This window comes from Anastrepha ludens, chromosome X (genome assembly GCF_028408465.1).
Source record: "Anastrepha ludens isolate Willacy chromosome X, idAnaLude1.1, whole genome shotgun sequence".
Taxonomy (NCBI): Eukaryota; Metazoa; Arthropoda; class Insecta; order Diptera; family Tephritidae; genus Anastrepha; species Anastrepha ludens.
Window position 1 is genome coordinate 12,331,088 of NC_071503.1, and position 18,218 is coordinate 12,349,305.

Here is an 18,218-nt window from a genome sequence, read left to right on the forward strand (position 1 = left end):
AAATGCTCATGCAATATAAAGCCAACACGTTCTTTTGATATCATTTCGATGTCAGCCAGCTCACGCAACTTCACTTTTCAGTCATTCAAAACGAGTTTGGGGATTTTTTTGATGCTTTCTGGTGTTGCCGCCCCATTTGGACGTCCACTGCGTTGTGCATCATTGGTTTCTCTACGACCACGTTTGAAGTCAGTAGACCATAGTTTTATTGTTGTTTTTGCTGAAGCGGAGTCCCTATAACAATTTACAAGCCATTATTTTGCTTGAACAGTATTTTTCCATTAAAGAGCAGTGTAAAATTTAAACACGAAATTCTTTTTGATGCATTGTTTAGAGAATAACAAAAATAGCGTCATTCTTAGCACAATAACTCACAAACTAATTCATAGAATTTCATGTAATTTTAACAGCTGTCTTTTTAAGGTTAGTACTAACTGAAAAAGAGGGGATCGCAATAACGGTCTTTGCAAACGGAATTGCAAATATCACAGATCTCAGCACAGACGTCACAAACGTCAGCGGAGTTGTCGTCGAAGCTAAATGCCCGGCTGGAGAAACAGGATTCGCAACTCCAAACGATTGAGGCTGAGGTAGATGCAGTGAAGGTTCGCCTCTGTGAACTACAACTAAATCTTCCGAGTATGTTAACTAGTGGTCCGAAAGCAAAAGCACCATCATTCGACGGCACTGTACCATTCCCGATATTTAAGCTCCAGTTCGAAACAACAGCAACAACAAATCACTGGAGTACTGCTGACAAAGTTGCTGCATTGGTTGACAACAAATGTTCCAGATGGAACTTAGGAAACACTATCAGAAGACAAACGAGAGCTTGCAGGAACACGGGACAGAGATTGAGCGAGGTATACGAGATCCGGACACGAAACGGGCAGCATACTTACTCAACACCAACGTTTGATGAAACATTGTCATTTGCACTACCACAGAAAATAGCAGCTCTCTTGAGCAAGCAAGTGCAAGCAAGTGCGCATAACATAACATAACATAACATAACATAACATAACATAACATAACATAACATAACATAACATAACATAACATAACATAACATAACATAACATAACATAACATAACATAACATAACATAACATAACATAACATAACATAACATAACATAACATAACATAACATAACATAACATAACATAACATAACATAACATAACATAACATAACATAACATAACATAACATAACATAACATAACATAACATAACATAACATAACATAACATAACATAACATAACATAACATAACATAACATAACATAACATATCATAACATAACATAACATAACATGCTGTTCAAGCAAGGTAACGACGCATGAGCAAGATAACGACGCATTTTTTTGTGCGTGCAGCCGGCTACATAGAATTATAAGACGTTATCACGTCAAAAAATAATAATAACATTAAAACAACAGGTATTATTAACAAACTTGGAATTATTTTAAATTCTTCAAGTAAATCAAATTAATAATAATCAATAAGAAAGCATATGCAAATACAAATACGTGAATTTATATATGTACATATACGCATATACATACATATATACGCTCACTTAAGTAGGAGAGAGCAAGATGTCGAACGTTGCCGTTCGTTTGCTTTGTTTGCTTTGTCGTTCGTTCCGCGCTTTCGCTTGCAGTTCATTCAAGGTAACGGCAATGAGCAAGGTAACGGCAAATGAGCTAGGTAACGACAAATGAGCAAGGTAACGACGAATGAGCAAGGTAACGATAAACGAGGAAGGTAGCGACAAATAAGCAAGGTAACACTAATGAGCAAGGTAACGACACTTTTTTTCGTGCGTGCAGCCGGCTAAATCGAATTATAAGACGTTATCACGTCAAAAAACCTTCAGGAAACACCCATAGCGGTTTTAGAAACTATAAAAAAGCGACATTTTGTAGGCCTGTGTTATTATTTACATTGTTATCGTTATATGCTTCAATAGGGACTAATGTTACGATTGGTTTATGATAACTAAAATATATATCAATGTCTTTGATTGTACATTATCGATATTACGAGAAAAAATTGAACATATTTTAGTTCCGGACTTAGTAGTCGATTCATTTATATTATTATTTATATGTGGACCAAATGTGTCGCGTAGAAAATTTGTTAATTCTACTGCATCATTAGATGCAAAATTAACATTAAAATCACCCCCGAAAATTAGCGGCATCTTATCTTCTCCTCTACTGCGAGCACCAAGAGCATTAGCACCAGCGTGACTGTAGACTAATAATGTGCGGTGTATAAAATATAATATATCGTTTATTTTTTGGTTCGGTGATATGTAAATAGCCTCTAGAATAATGATTTGTCCATGTGGTGTTTGGCACTCTGCAATACAAATATCGCCAACTGGTGTTACTGTTGATGAATATAATTGATATTGCATGGCAGTCAATTCTATGTTTGGTGTTACAATATTTACAGTATCATATTGATTATGGTATATTGCCACTCCTCCTGCTCGAACATTCGGCCGTTTAAATTTGATATCGCAGTTGAAGTTTGGTACGCTGACATCTTCGTCATCACGCAACCACGTTTCTGATAGCATTATTATATTGGATTTGCGTACAACAGCATCAATTGGGTACTATAGTAATATTATATCAGAGAATGTTAATGCAATGAGAAGGTGCAAATGTTACTGTGAGCTTTTTGACGTGATAACGTCTTATAATTCGATTTAGCCGGCTGCACGCACGAAAAAATTTGTCGTTACATTGCTCATTAGTGTTACCTTGCTCATTAGTGTTACCTTGCTCGTTTGTCGTTACCTTGCTCATTAGTGTTACCTTGCTCATTTGTCGTTACCTTGCTTATTTGTAGTTACCTTGCTCATTTGTCGTTACCTTGCTCATTGCCGTTACCTTGAATGAACTGCAAGCGAAAGCGCGGAACGAACAAAGCAAACGAACGGCAACGTTCGACATCTTGCTCTCTCCTACTTAAGTGAGCGTATATATGTATGTATATGCGCATATGTACATATATAAATTCACGTATTTGTACTTGCATATGCCTCCTTATTGATTATTATTAATTTGATTTACTTGAAGAATTTAAAATAAAACCAAGTTTGTTAATAATACCTGTTGTTTTAATGTTATTATTATTAATTTTTTTATTATATATGAAGGAAAAAATGTATGGTAATATTTACCATATACCGTATAAGATATGTTGTATACTAATATATGAGGCATTCTCTGAAAAAAAAGCCACTTGAAAAAAAAAAGTTCTTTATTTTTTTTGGCAATAATATATCTTATAGTATATGTAAAAACTAAAATAAAAAATATGGTTTTAGGTCCGTGTAATGCGGGGTTGCCATACTGTCAGGGGTGAAAGTTTTTTGCAAAAAAATTTTCGAACCGCCATAACTTCTAAACGAATGAACGGATTTTAAAACACCTTAAGACTCTTTTGTACAAAATTTCTTAAACTTTAAAACTGTGTATCATAAAAAAATTTTAAATTAATATTTCATTGAAAAAAAATTAAAAAAAAATTTTTTTTTTAATTTTTAACCACTTATGCCCCCTTCGATTTTTTTCAAAAATACCCCAAAATGTTCCTTATTTCATCACCTTTTTACCCCCCAAAGGGAATTTTGGGACAGCAATATTTGTATGAGTTACAAATAAAAAACCAACTCAGTGCAACGCTCTTAATCCAAGGAAATGCTCTACTATCATCCCTACTGCATTATATTATTATCTTTTTCCATCATACTTTACTAAATGTAAGAAAAATTATTATTTAGGAATTTTGTAAAAGAAATTAAAGAGATTTCATGTCCATAAATGGAAAACAAAGTCCTTAAAATTGTCCAAAACTGATAATTGTCCAATACTAACTACATAGTTTAAATTGGAGAATTCAAGTACCCTAAAATTCCGCTAGGTGGCTATGCTGTATGCCTTCTTACAACCGAGTTTATTCACGCGTATTATAAGTACCGTGCCTAACAAAGTGTAACATTTTCTACGATTATCGCATTGAAAGAGTTTTCTACAGTAAGTATTTTTTTTTCACTACTTATTATATGGTTTTTTTTTAATTATGCCTTTTACTAAGTGCTATAATCCTTTTCAATATGAATATCATAAAAATAAGAATGTACGTAAGGTCAATAGTGGAAAAATTGTTGGAAAAAACGTACCTCACAGTTTGTATTTGTGTGATAAATGTCGTAAACAGCTTGTGAAAGAAGGTTGGCCTAAAGTTACTGGTAAATGTAAATCTAAACCTAAATCTTCTGCATCGTCTACAGATTTAAAGAATTTGGAAGAATTTAAGATTGAGAACGAATTTGAGTCTGAGAATAAATCTGAATCTGATTGTGAGAACGAATCTGATTCAGATTTTTCTTTTGCTAAAGATGATAAATCTACTAATAACGGTAATGATTCCGCTGATTTGTTGCAAATTATTGAAAAATTAAAAAATAAATTCAATGATCCACAGATTAGTAGATTTGAAAAGTATGAATTATTAAAACTTGTACCAGATTCATGGGGAGAAAGAAAAGTAGCAAAGATATTTGGATGTTCACGCCAACTCGTCAAACAAGCAAGAGAAGGAAAAAGCGATAAAATTAATGGAAATTCATTATCTGAAGAAATTAAAACGTTGGTTATTAGTTTTTATGAAAAGGACACAAATAGTCGTCTTTTGCCAGGTAAAAAAGATTTCGTTCCTGTAAAGCAATCCGATGGAAAACGTGTTCATGTACAAAAGCGTTTAATTTTATGTAACCTTTCGGAACTTTATTATCTTTTTAAATTAGAACATCCGAATTGTAAGATAGGATTTTCCACCTTCGCCCGATTGCGACCGAAGCATTGTGTTCTTGCGGGATCATGTGGAACACATTCGGTTTGTGTATGTACTTACCACGAAAATGTGCACTTAATGATTGACGGAGCATCTATACCTTCTTTGACTGAATCCAGTGTTTTAAAACTTACTTCTTATAAAGATTGCTTAAAAATCATGGTCTGTGAAAATGCGACACCTCAATGTCATTCTGGAGAATGTAAAAAATGCGAAAATAATATTGATAATATATTATAAAAGACCATTTAAATGAGATTTTCGAGTCTAACGGAATTAATAAAATTGAGTTTCAAATTTGGGAAAGCACAGACCGTTCAACGTTGATATTTCAAGTTCAGGATAGTAATGAATTTGTTGAAACTTTGTGTGAGAAATTGACAGTTTTGAGGAATCACGATTTTATTGCTAGACAGCAAGCAAGCTATTTAGAGCATCTGAAAAAAAATCTAAAAGAAGGAGAATTGCTATTATTATGCGATTTTGCAGAGAATTATGCATTCGTTGCTCAAAATGCTGCTCAGTCATTCCACTGGAACAACAATCAAGTTTCCACTCATACAACTGTGTACTATTATGTTAAAAATCAGAAACTTGAACATAACAGTATAGTTGTTCTTTCTGATGATCTCACGCATAATACTGTAGCTGTGCATGCATTCCAGAAGATTCTTATGAAACATTTAAAGGAGCAAAGTTTATCGATAAATAAAATAAAATAATATATTTTACTGATGGAGCAGCACAACATTATAAGAATCGATTTAACTTTGTTAATTTGTTGAATCATAAGAAGGACTTTGGAGTGGATGCTGAATGGCACTTCCATGAAACTGCCCATGGGAAAGGTCCTTGTGACGGTATTGGTGGAAATTTAAAAAGATTGGCAGCTCGAGCGAGCTTACAACTTCCACCTTCCCAACAAATTTTGACAGCAGAAGCTCTTTTCAATTGGGCAAAGAAAAATCTTGAACGAACTTTCGTGTATTTTTCTTCAAAAAAAGAACAAAATGTGCTCGAAAATTCCTTGAAAGTCAGATTTTCTTTAGCAAACAGAATTAATGGTACCCAAAAGTATCACGCATTTATCCCTATCGGTAACGAAGAATTGTTATTAAAAACATTTAGTTTCTCTGAAGAATCTGTAGTTTTTCCACCAAAGCGTGGACGTAAACGCAAAAGCACATGAACATCAAGTTAAGATTCAGTATACATAATTATTTTACTTAAAAAACTAAAAAACCAAAAAAAAAAAAATTATAAAATTGAAAAAATACAAAAAAAGTTTAAAAATAATAAAAAAACAAAAAAATAAATAAAAAAAATGAAAAAATAAAAAAAATAAAAAAGGGATTAAATGTCTGCTACGTCCACGTCGTTAATCCTGGGTTACGCTAAATGCAGATAATAAAAGTCCATAAATCAATGATTTTTCATCATAGCAACAGCTTGAAATCTAAGGAATCCTGTTTGCTTGTCTTATTTTTTACTTCCTTTTCACAGCTTCTGATAAATTATTGCAATTTGTAGTCAAACAAATAGATTGGTTAGATTGAGAGCGTTGCACTGAGTTGGTTTTTTATTTGTAACTCATACAAATATTGCTGTCCCAAAATTCCCTTTGGGGGGTAAAAAGGTGATGAAATAAGGAACATTTTGGGGTATTTTTGAAAAAAATCGAAGTGGTTAAAAATTCAAAAAAAAAATTTTTTTAATTTTTTTCAATGAAATATTAATTTAAAAATTTTTTATGATACACAGTTTTAAAGTTTAAGAAATTTTGTACAAAAGAGTCTTAAGGTGTTTTAAAATCCGTTCATTCGTTTAAAAGGTATGGCGGTTCGAAAATTTTTTTGCAAAAAACTTTGACCCCTGACAGTATGGCAACCCCGCATTACACGGACCTAAAACCATATTTTTTATTTTAGTTTTTACATATACTATAAGATATATTATTGCCAAAAAAAATAAAGAACTTTTTTTTTTCAAGTGGCTTTTTTTTCAGAGAAAGCCTCATATGTATATAAACATGCATATATGTACATATACAATTTCGCGCAATTTTCAAAAAGAACAAATCTATATGTAAAGATGCATACAAATCATATGGACATATCAAATATACGAATCTATTCCGTATGCAAGCAAATGTAAGCTAATGTGCTTGAACTGCAAGCGAGAGCGCGGAACGAACGACAAAGAGCACAATCGGCCCCCGCGTTCGGCAACGTTCGACATCTGGCTCTGTCCTACTTGAGTGAGCATATATATGTATGCATATGTATGTATATGCGCATTTGTATATAAATTCACATACTTGTATTTGCAAATGCCTTCTTCCTGTGTGCATGGTAATGAACCATTTCTCTGTTGAGAATAGGACGATGATAGAAAAAGTAGGAAATGAAAGGGAGTGTTTCGAGTGTAAAATGTCTTGAAAAAGGCAAATCGATGATGGTGCCTCTTAGTGTTGTTGACTTATTAACGTCTGATGCACAATCGAAATTGAAGATATCTTTCATGAATTTGATAAGTGTTTCGTCATTTTTCACGTTTGTGTAAATTGATTTAGAGAAAATATGCTGCAGTACATGCGGTATTTACTTCGCATCTATCACAAGAGCTGCAGAGCACAGGCGAGCAGCTCGCATTGCACCAGCTAAGCAAGCGCGTATGTTCCGCAAAGTGCGACCCTAACGGATTGTCACAAGACGAGCTAATGAGTTACTGTGCGCAAGCGTCAACGGCTTAGAGTGGCTAGATTAGAACGAAGTTGAAGGAGCACATGATTTTACTGAAAATCATATGGACATGTTGGTCCCAATAGTCTCTCTTGAAACCGCGCATGATTCTCCATGGACTGAATTAGAGTAGATATTCTTTTTTTAATCGCAGTAGTTACGATTTAAGTCTTCTATTGTTAAATTTTTATTACACTTATAACTCTCAGCAATATTCATTACTAGTCTTAACTAGTCGTAAATAAAAGCACGAAGCAACTTTTTTTTCTTTTTACAATAACAATCCAACGCGTTTACATAAGAAACCCACATTTTGAAAAATCTCACGTGAGATTGGGGGATGGGGGAGGGGGTTGAATAAAATCTCACGACATCTCACCAGGGGGGAGGGAGGGTCAGAAAATTGAAAAAAACACCTCACGTAATTTATGGACGCCCCCTATGTTACTACATCCATGCGCGTTCATACATTCATGCATATATGCGCGAGCACAGCGCTCCCTTCTTGATTCCGTGTACTTTTGTCTTTCACCAGTCGATATTCCTAATATTGTACTTACAAAAACCCAATACTTTGATAGACGCAAATGCAACAGCAAGCGCAACGCGATGGCCGCTTTACCACCACACATTCTAAAATGTTCTAGAACACAACAAAAACACATACCTCACATGCGCATGTCGCCCGAAGCTAAAATCTAAGCCTAGCGACTACAAAAACAAAATACATTCGTAGACGCAGTCGCAGCGGCCATGATTCTATCAGCGACGGCGCTGAACAATTTAGAACAAAAACAAAAAGTTCATTCATAAGTTCGAGCTCATATTTCAATTTCATTCATAAAACGAGCCGCCCATATGCCAATTTTCGCGACCATTCGAAAATAGTCAATATTGGAATATTTCGCGTGGAATTATTTGCCAATCTATATATATAAAAATTAAGCCGAAAAAAAGTGTGCATTTGTCCGGGGTAATCTCAGCAACGCGTATAAGGAAAACAATGAAAGTTTCACACATTGTTGGTGTTGCTTTGGCAAAGGTTTCTGTGAAGTTTGGTTGAAATCCGATAACGCGTGTGTGTGCGGAGCGTCGGTTAAGTGAGTGTGTTTTTGCTATTTGCCGCACGTATTTTTTGTACCGCACATAGCATTCACTAGAATTGAATACATTTTGGTCGTGTGTGTCTGGGCCGATTATTATGAAATTTGGTATATATATGGGGCATTCTTTCTCAACGGGAGACCCCTATCCATCCAAAAATGTTTTTGACCTAGAGAGTTCTAATAGGGCTTAAAATTTAGCTCTTTTTATCTACTTTTCAATGCAGAGTGGCCAAAAACGAAATCCAAGATGGCTCACTTAATATGGCTAAAAATGTAATCGCAATTCATTACATTCATTCTAATAACCTATGCCAAAAAAATTCATTTCATCGGAAAGAGTTGTACGAGGTCTCAAAATTTAGCTAATAAAGTTTACTTTAAAATACAAAGTGAAAAATTTAAAAATCCAAGATGGCGGCCACAACATGGCGGCTAATTTTTTAAAACTACTCAAATTTTAAAATTTATTACTCGCGGTTTTTTGGGTCGCTGATTACAAATCTGGTGTTAGATTTGCAAATTCCAAAATGGCGGATCCAATATGGCGGACGGATTTTTAAAAAAACTCATGAATTCGCATGAAACTCGTTACTCAGGGGTTTAAGTGGATTTGAGTAGTTTTAAAAAATTAGCCGCCATGTTGTGGCCGCCATCTTGGATTTTTAAATTTTTCATTTTGTATTTTAAAGTAAACTTTATTAGCTAAATTTTGAGACCTCGTACAACTCTTTCCGTTGAAATGAATTTTTTTGGCATAGGTTATTAGAATGAGTTTAATGAATTTTGATTACATATTTAGCCATATTAAATGAGCCATCTTGAATTTAGTTTTTGGCCACTCTGCATTGAAAAGTAGATAAAAAGAGCTAAATTTAAAGCCCTATTAGAACTCTCTAGGACAAAAATATTTTTGGATGGATACGGGTCTCCCGTTGAGAAAGAATGCCCCATATATATTTTTCCACGGTGAAGGTTAGTATAATATGCTTATTGATTCCATTCGCCACCAGGTGGCGCTGCCGAAGGCCAAAACGAGGACCCGGGTAACCCTAGGATGTGTTTTTACATTGTGGGTATCAAATCAAAGCTACTGATGAGTGCTTTAATACAGAGTATTTTTTAGATCTCTGAGTGACCAGGGGAGAATATAGCCGAAAAGGTGGACCAAGGTACCCTTGGATGTGTTTGTACAATATGGGAAGCTGTTGATGAAAGCTTTGAAGTGAAGTAATTTTTACTGCCCGGGATTAAGAAAGGAGATGGAGCTGGAGATGGAAGAGGAAAAGGAATAGCTACAGGAAGAGGAAGAGAAAGAGGAAGACCACTTATTATTAAAAATTAAAAAAAAAAATTCTAAAAAAAATTTAAAATGTTACATATACGCTTATTATATAAACGTTAATCTGAAGGCAGTTATAGTGAAAAATTCATTGTATCATTGCCGGCGTGATTGGTGATCGTTTCCTTAATTTTTTGTAGAAAGGTTATGCTATTAATAAGTCACAAGGCCAAACTTTATCAATTTGTGGTATTGATTTAGAATACCCATGCTTTTCTCATGGCCAACTTTATGTTTCATGCTCTAGAGTTGGTAAGCCATCGGTATTGTTCATTTATTCAACAACGCATGGAAAAACGAAGAATATTGTATACCAAAGAGCATTACAATATAAAAGTAATAAAGTAAATCACATCAAACGTTTTTTAATTGTTACTATTATTCAAAACTTCTTTCATTACTATTTATGTACGAGAATTTTTATACAAAACACACAGTATTTTTCGGCTTAATTTAATTAATTAATCTAGATTTTTTTTTAAAGACGACCAGCGGAACGGGCGGGTTTTCGCTAGTATTTGATAAATCTTGAATTTTTGTCATGTCGAGGGCCGCGGCTCCGTATGTATGTATGCACTCTTATATGTATGTAAATATGTCTTCTAACTGTTCGACTGTCGCGAGTTAATGCGACTTAGATTCCTTGAACAATTCCAGCGAATCACACATTTCTGTCCGCAAAGCCGCATATATGTACCCTATGATCAAAAAGTACCGGGAATGTTTAAATAAAACATAACAGAGTTAAATTTCAGGCAAATCTATATTATCTCCTTCAAAATATGACCCGTCTGAAGCAACACACATGTGCCAACGTTTAATCCAATCCTCCAAACACCCCCGGCAGGCCGACATGGTCTTCAGCTCCTTCGCCGTATTCTCTTTGATCTTTTTGATCGGTGCGATGACGCGTTATCATCACGCAAAATCCAAGAATTGTTTGCTCACATTTCCGGCCGTTTACAACATACAGCATCTCTCAAAGGCTTCAAAACGGATAAATAATATTCTTTATTGACTGTCTGGCCCGATGGAAGGTACTCATGGTGTACTATGCGTTGGGAATCGAAGAAAACAGTCAACATCACCTTCCCGGTTCTTTTTGCTCATAGGGTATACATATCCCATCTTTTCACTGACGGACAAGAAGGCGGTCGCAGTTGTTGTTTTTTATATGCATACATTTTGCGTTCGTTGAAGGCTTGTATATATTTATATATATAATATTTATATACATATGCGTGTATGCGCGTTTGGCTTTCTGGATGCACCCATGGATATTAGAACATTTTCTCATCAATATGTGTATGTAAGTAGTTCAGATTTGACTAAAGAGATTAAATATAGGAATGCATATTCATATGATTGCCTTTATGGCTGTTTTACATATAAATCCATTCAAAAGAAGTATGAATAATGTTATATAGAAAATAAATTTCTAAATAACAGGTATTAGAAAAACCTGAATACACTATTTTAAATCAATTCTAATTAAACCAAATACAAAAAATTAAATAAAAATATCGAACAAAGAAAAGTGTTTACAGGACTTGAACCTGAGTCAAATATGGGACGACGTACTGCATACACGACACGTCTTTCACGATTGCGCTAAACTATAATTACTAATGAAATTTTCTAAATCACTCATTTATTCGATTCGCAGTTTTATATGCACATATTCTGCGTTAGTTGAAAGTTTGTATGCGTAATCATATGCATATGTATGTGTGTATGCGCGTTTGGCTTTCTGGACGGATATTAGAATGATATTTTCTCATCAATATAATTTGAATTTGATGAAAGAAATTAAAGACGTATGTACATATTTTCTGTTTTGATTGATTTATATAAAAATCAGGTCATATCCAGTATGAACTATTTTATACCGAAAGGAAATTTCCATTTATGAAACACAAAAAAAACAGTATTTTAAAGAAATTTTAATTAAAATAAACTCAAAAATTTTACTAAACTTTCCTGGTTTGAATTGAAAAAAAAAAATGTGCAAGAAAAAAAATATGACTTCAGGACTTGAACCTGAATTAAATACGTGCCAAAAAACAAAACGAATAATTCCGCCGTCTTTGGCTTCTGCACAAAAAATTAACTGCCGCGCGGCCTTCTTAATCGCAAATTTATTCGCTTCGCTGTGGGCATGAAATAAGTCGATTTCCTTAGTAGTGTGCCGAAAAATCTTATGAAATTCCTCAGTAGTTTGGTAAACGCAGAAAAAATCTGAATTCCTGTCCTAGCGTGGTAAGTAAATATAGAAACCCTCCACTCGCGTCACTCGCGTGGTAAATATCTGCAATTCCCCACGAGTGAGCAAAGTTGAATTTGAAATTACCTTAGTATGAATCTACAAATTAGTACTCGAAAAAAGCTCATTTAACATTTGCTCCTTCTCATTGCATTAACATTCTCTTTGTTATATTCTAACGTCTTGTATATAATGTATACGTGGTTTTCTCTTGCTCCTACAATACAAGTAACGTCGTACGACTTAGACTAGAGCGTAGGAGTGGGAGAAAAGACGAAGAATCGCGCAATGCTGAGTGATATCTTCTTAACTGGAATCGTTAACCGTACAAATATTTTTTCTTAACTAGCGCAACCGGTGAGCTCCACGGGCTTATTGATGGGTGAATAACTCCACTTTGCTGCATATCCTGGATTATCAGATTTACTAGTGGAAATCGACGGGGAATTAGGTTAATTGGCTTTACATTGCTGTATTTATTCAATGTTTCACGGTGGCAGACTTCCCAAAATCGCCGTTGAATAGGTAGCCGTATTTCTTCACCAATCTCTCAGCTGTCGTCCTCTCTAACTATCTTACTTCTTGCAACCAAGTCCTGTTGTGGTCCATCGCAGTGTACTATGGCTCCCTTAGCCTAAATAACTGGTGACTTGAAATTATTTAGGGCACTTACTTGAGCCCTCGTGTCTTCTTGCGCCTTCACTAGTGTCCTTCCCACGATTATGTTGCTAAGGAGACCGCTTCTATGACTCACACTACCCTTGTCCCACAGCCTCCTTCCACATTAGCCCATATGACTGCTTCAGATTTTGGTGGAATCCATTGACGGTGACTTAAGGTTACGTTTGTACACATAGCTCATACACAGTGCTCAACGGTATCTCCTTATTCTGACATGACAGAACCCTTTTACCCAAATCCAAGGCAAATCCGTGCAGCAGCATGAAGTCTACGCCAATTATTACTTCATCCGTGATTGCAGCCAATAAAATTGTTTGCACGCAAAGCGCCAATAACGACTTCTCAAACCACAACTCGAGCTCCTTCACGTAAACTGAGCAAAGGACTCTTTTATTACATATAATTAGCGCGTACACCCTGTTTTTGGGTGTTTGGCCGACCTCCTCCTCCTCTTTGTGGTGTGCGTCTTGATGTTGTTCCACAAATGGAGGGACTTACAGTTTCAAGCCGACTCCGAACGGCAGATATTTTTTATGAGGAGCTTTTTCATGGCGGAAATACACTCTTAGGTCTCCTATTGCCTGCCGAGGGGCGACCGCTATTAGAAAAAACGTTTCCTTCCTTTTTGTCTTTCACCGAGATTCGAACCTAGGTTCTCTTTGAATTCCGAATGGTAGTCACGCACCAACCCATTCGGCTACGGCGGCCATAAAGATCATTAGCCTTAGAGTAAATTTTCAAGTCATCGGCATATAGGAGAAATCTCGTTGAAGAGAAACACGAGAAAATGTTGTTTATGAAGATAATAAAAAGCAATGGTCCTAAGATGCTAACCAGGGGATGTTAGAGGAAGCAATAAATGGTTCCGATGAAATACCAACAATAATAACACTAGAACTCCTGTTGCCCAATTACGATTAAGTCCATTCTAAAAAGATAGAATTAAAGCCAAAACTGGCCAATTTAGTTATTAAGATTTTGTGGGAAATCGTATCAAAAGCTTTAGAGAAATGAGAGTAAATTACATCCATTTGGACGCCACGTCGAAAAGACGCAAAGCAATCTGCCGTATATAATTAAGAATTAATTGATGTAGATTGAACCGCCACAAACGCTTGCTGATTAGGACTAATCAGTTGTTTTACAATAAAATAGAGCTAATCTTTAATAATGCATTCAAAGAGTTTAGAGACAGGGTAGTTTCGAAATGGGTCTATAGTTCGGAATGCCACTCTTATTACCACTTTTAAATATAGGAGTGATGGTGGTATTCTTCCAATCATTAATGAAGAAACAAGACGACAAAGACTTGTTAAATATTAATTTAAGTGGAGTCACCAAACGCGCACAATTATTTAGCAAAATGATCGGAGACCATCCACATCAGCCAAAGACGAGTTTTTAATTTTTCCTAACCTTCCTCCTTTCCTCCATAATGTCTTCGTTCATAAGAATGAGGGACCCAAAGTTGAAGACTGATAATAAATTTATTGAGTGATTTCCACAAATGTCAATCAAATCATCCTTAAGTAAGTCGTCATCAGTCACAAAATTAGACGAAAAGAAATCCGCAAATAGATTTGACGCTTCACTCATAGTGGATGCAGTACCGTTATAAAAACCATTATTCGGAATTTTTGACGCTTTTTCACAGATTGAATGTGCTGCCAAAAGTTTTTGGGGCTTTTTTGATATTAAGTTCAAAGTTACGAGCATTTTTTTTATATATTGTAAATACCTCTTTAGAGTGGAGAACTTTTTCCTGTGCGTTATAAAGAAGTCATAAAAGTGACGTTTATTAGATGGCTTGTATTTTTTAAAGACTTAGTTCCTCAAACGCATCAGCTTATTCGAGCGCCACGGAAGCCGATATCTTTTCTGCCTTAAGAATGGTAGGCACAAATTTAGAACAGATATCACGTCTGTTCATTAGGCAAACAATTTTTAACAATTGTGCAAACTATCAAGTTTTTGTGTTCATATATACAAACAACTTACAAGGTAGGGAAAAGTGAGAGAGCAAAATGACATATATCATTTTGATGGGAAGTTGCAAGTTTTTTTATAAATTTTTACTTGTACGAAACTGCGAGTTACGAATCAGCTGATCGCAAAGTAAAAATAAACACGAATTAAAATTTGCGAATTTAGTTAATGTTCTAAATTAAAAAAAAATGTTGATTAATTATTGATTCTAGCTGTTTTTTTTTTTTTTTTGATGAAAACTCAACTATATTTTGAAAAAAATGGTTACAAGTGAATCATTGAAAAAATTGCCTATCGCTGGCTACTACTTTTCCCCATCCTTCTGGTAGATCTGTTCATCTTTTGAGGGTATCCACGGATCAAGCTATTTTTTCATATTAATGCAACTGCTCGTCAGCTAGACCATGTGGCATCGATCGGAACAGGTGATAATCGGACGGCGCAATATCTGCAGACTATGGGGGGTGGGGTAGGATTTCCCATTTCAGTGTTTCCAGGTAGGTTTTATCGGGTTTTGCAACAGGAGGCCGAGCGTTGTCATGCTGTAGAATCACTTTTTCATGCCTCTCCGCGTATTGCGGCCGCTTCTCGCGCAGTGCTCGGCTCACTCACATCAATTGAGGTCGAAACCAATCCCCAGTGATGGTTTCGCTTAGCTTTTACAGTTCATAATAAATAACACCAACTTGGTCCCACGAAATACATAGAATAACCTTCACAGCGTGAATATTCGACCAAGGCGACGACGTAGAAGCATGACCGGACAGTCCCCATGACTTTCTTTTCTTTTGATTGCTGTAATGAATCCATTTTTCATCACCCGTCACGATGCGATGGAAAAACCTTTCCTTTTTTGCCGCTTGAGCAGTTGTTCACAGGCGAAAAAACGACGTTCAACATCCCTTGGTTTTAACTCATAAGGAACCCTGGGTTCCCCTGTTTCTGAATCATTCCGAAAGCAAGCAATCGCTTGGAAATGGATTGGCGGATAACTCCTAATACTGAAGCAAGCTCTTCTTGCCTTTGACACGGATCCTCATTGAGCAATGCCTCCAATTCAGCGTCTTCGAAGGTTTTTGGCCTTCCTTCACGCGGACGGTCGTCAACATTAAAATCCCCGTCTTTGAAGCGACGGAACCAATCTCGGCACGTTGTCGCTGTCACTTAAAGAAACATCTCCATAAACTTTTTGTAGCTTTCGATGCGCGTCAGCCGTCGTTTTTTTCGAATGAAAGAGGAAAATCAACACTTCCCGCAAATGACGATTATTCGGCACAAATCAGACATTTTCACAAAACCAAAAGTATATGATACCAAAACAAAATCACTAATGTGTCGAGGCAGTTTTCTTACCATATGTCTAAGCTTGGCTTATGGCGTTTAGGTTAAGTTAGAATCGACTAGCACACACTGCTGGCGGCATCTATTGACAAACAGCGGGAACTCAGTTGCGCACCTAATATAATTTTGATAAAATGTATAAAGTTTATTTGAAGTCATAAGAATCGGCCAAATACTTCTGAACCACTGCCTCAGCCTTCGTTGCTGCAGTTTCCGAAATTCAAATCGAAAGCATTCAAGATATCTTTTGTTTTTTATGCTTTTACTTCACGGTTATTAACTAAATTCGTAATATGTATAATACATGGGCTGAAAAGTCCCGGCCCTAACAAAGGGAACACATTTTTTTTTTTGTTCAAAATTAGCTTTATTTAACCTCTACTTTCGAGCGAAATTTCTTACCGGCGGCCATTTTTATTGGGCTTGCGAACAGCCAGTAGTCATGTACCATGTATCAAATCGAAAAGGATAGTAATGGAGAGAATAATCCTTCTAATTTCTAGTGATCTTAGATTAGTGAACAAGCACCGACTTTTACAGGATGGAATTGGATCAGTGAAATATAAAGAACACAAAGCATAACGCAGAAAAGCTTTTTGCACACGTTCAAGCCTACTAATATGACAAGCATAATATGGCCTCCAAATAAAGACGCTGTATTCCAACTTCGAACGCATTAGAGACGTATATAATAAATAGAGTATATGGATCAACAACCATCCGAACTAAAGCGTCGAATAAACGTAAGTACGGAATAAGACTTTGAAATAGTGTGATTTAAATGTCTTTGAAAAGAGAATTTAGAGTCAAAACCCACACCTAGATTAATAAATTCACTTCGATTGGATAAAGTAGAACCACAAATGTGGTAGAAAGTGGGTATAAGAGAACAAGATTTGGTCAACAGTAAGCAAACGCGGCACCCACTTTAAATAGAGCTTTCTCATAGTCAAATGCTCATGCAATATAAAGCCAACACGTTCTTTTGATATCATTTCGATGTCAGCCAGCTCACGCAACTTCACTTTTCAGTCATTCAAAACGAGTTTGGGGATTTTTTTTATGCTTTCTGGTGTTGCCGCCCCATTTGGACGTCCACTGCGTTGTGCATCATTGGTTTCTCTACGACCACGTTTGAAGTCAGTAGACCATAGTTTTATTGTTGTTTTTGCTGAAGCGGAGTCCCTATAACAATTTACAAGCCATTATTTTGCTTGAACAGTATTTTTCCATTAAAGAGCAGTGTAAAATTTAAACACGAAATTCTTTTTGATGCATTGTTTAGAGAATAACAAAAATAGCGTCATTCTTAGCACAATAACTCACAAACTAATTCATAGAATTTCATGTAATTTTAACAGCTGTCTTTTTAAGGTTAGTACTAACTGAAAAAGAGGGGATCGCAATAACGGTCTTTGCAAACGGCATTGCAAATATCACAGATCTCAGCACAGACGTCACAAACGTCAGCGGAGTTGTCGTCGAAGATAAATGCCCGGCTGGAGAAACAGGATTCGCAACTGGAAACGATTGAGGCTCAGGTAGATGCAGTGAAGGCTCGCCTCTGTGAACTACAACTAAATCTTCCGAGTATGTTAACTAGTGGTCCGAAAGCAAAAGCACCATCATTCGACGGCACTGTACCATTCCCGATATTTAAGCTCCAGTTCGAAACAACAGCAACAACAAATCACTGGAGTACTGCTGACAAAGTTGCTGCATTGGTTGACAACAAATGTTCCAGATGGAACTTAGGAAACACTATCAGAAGACAAACGAGAGCTTGCAGGAACACGGGACAGAGATTGAGCGAGGTATACGAGATCCGGACACGAAACGGGCAGCATACTTACTCAACACCAACGTTTGATGAAACATTGTCAT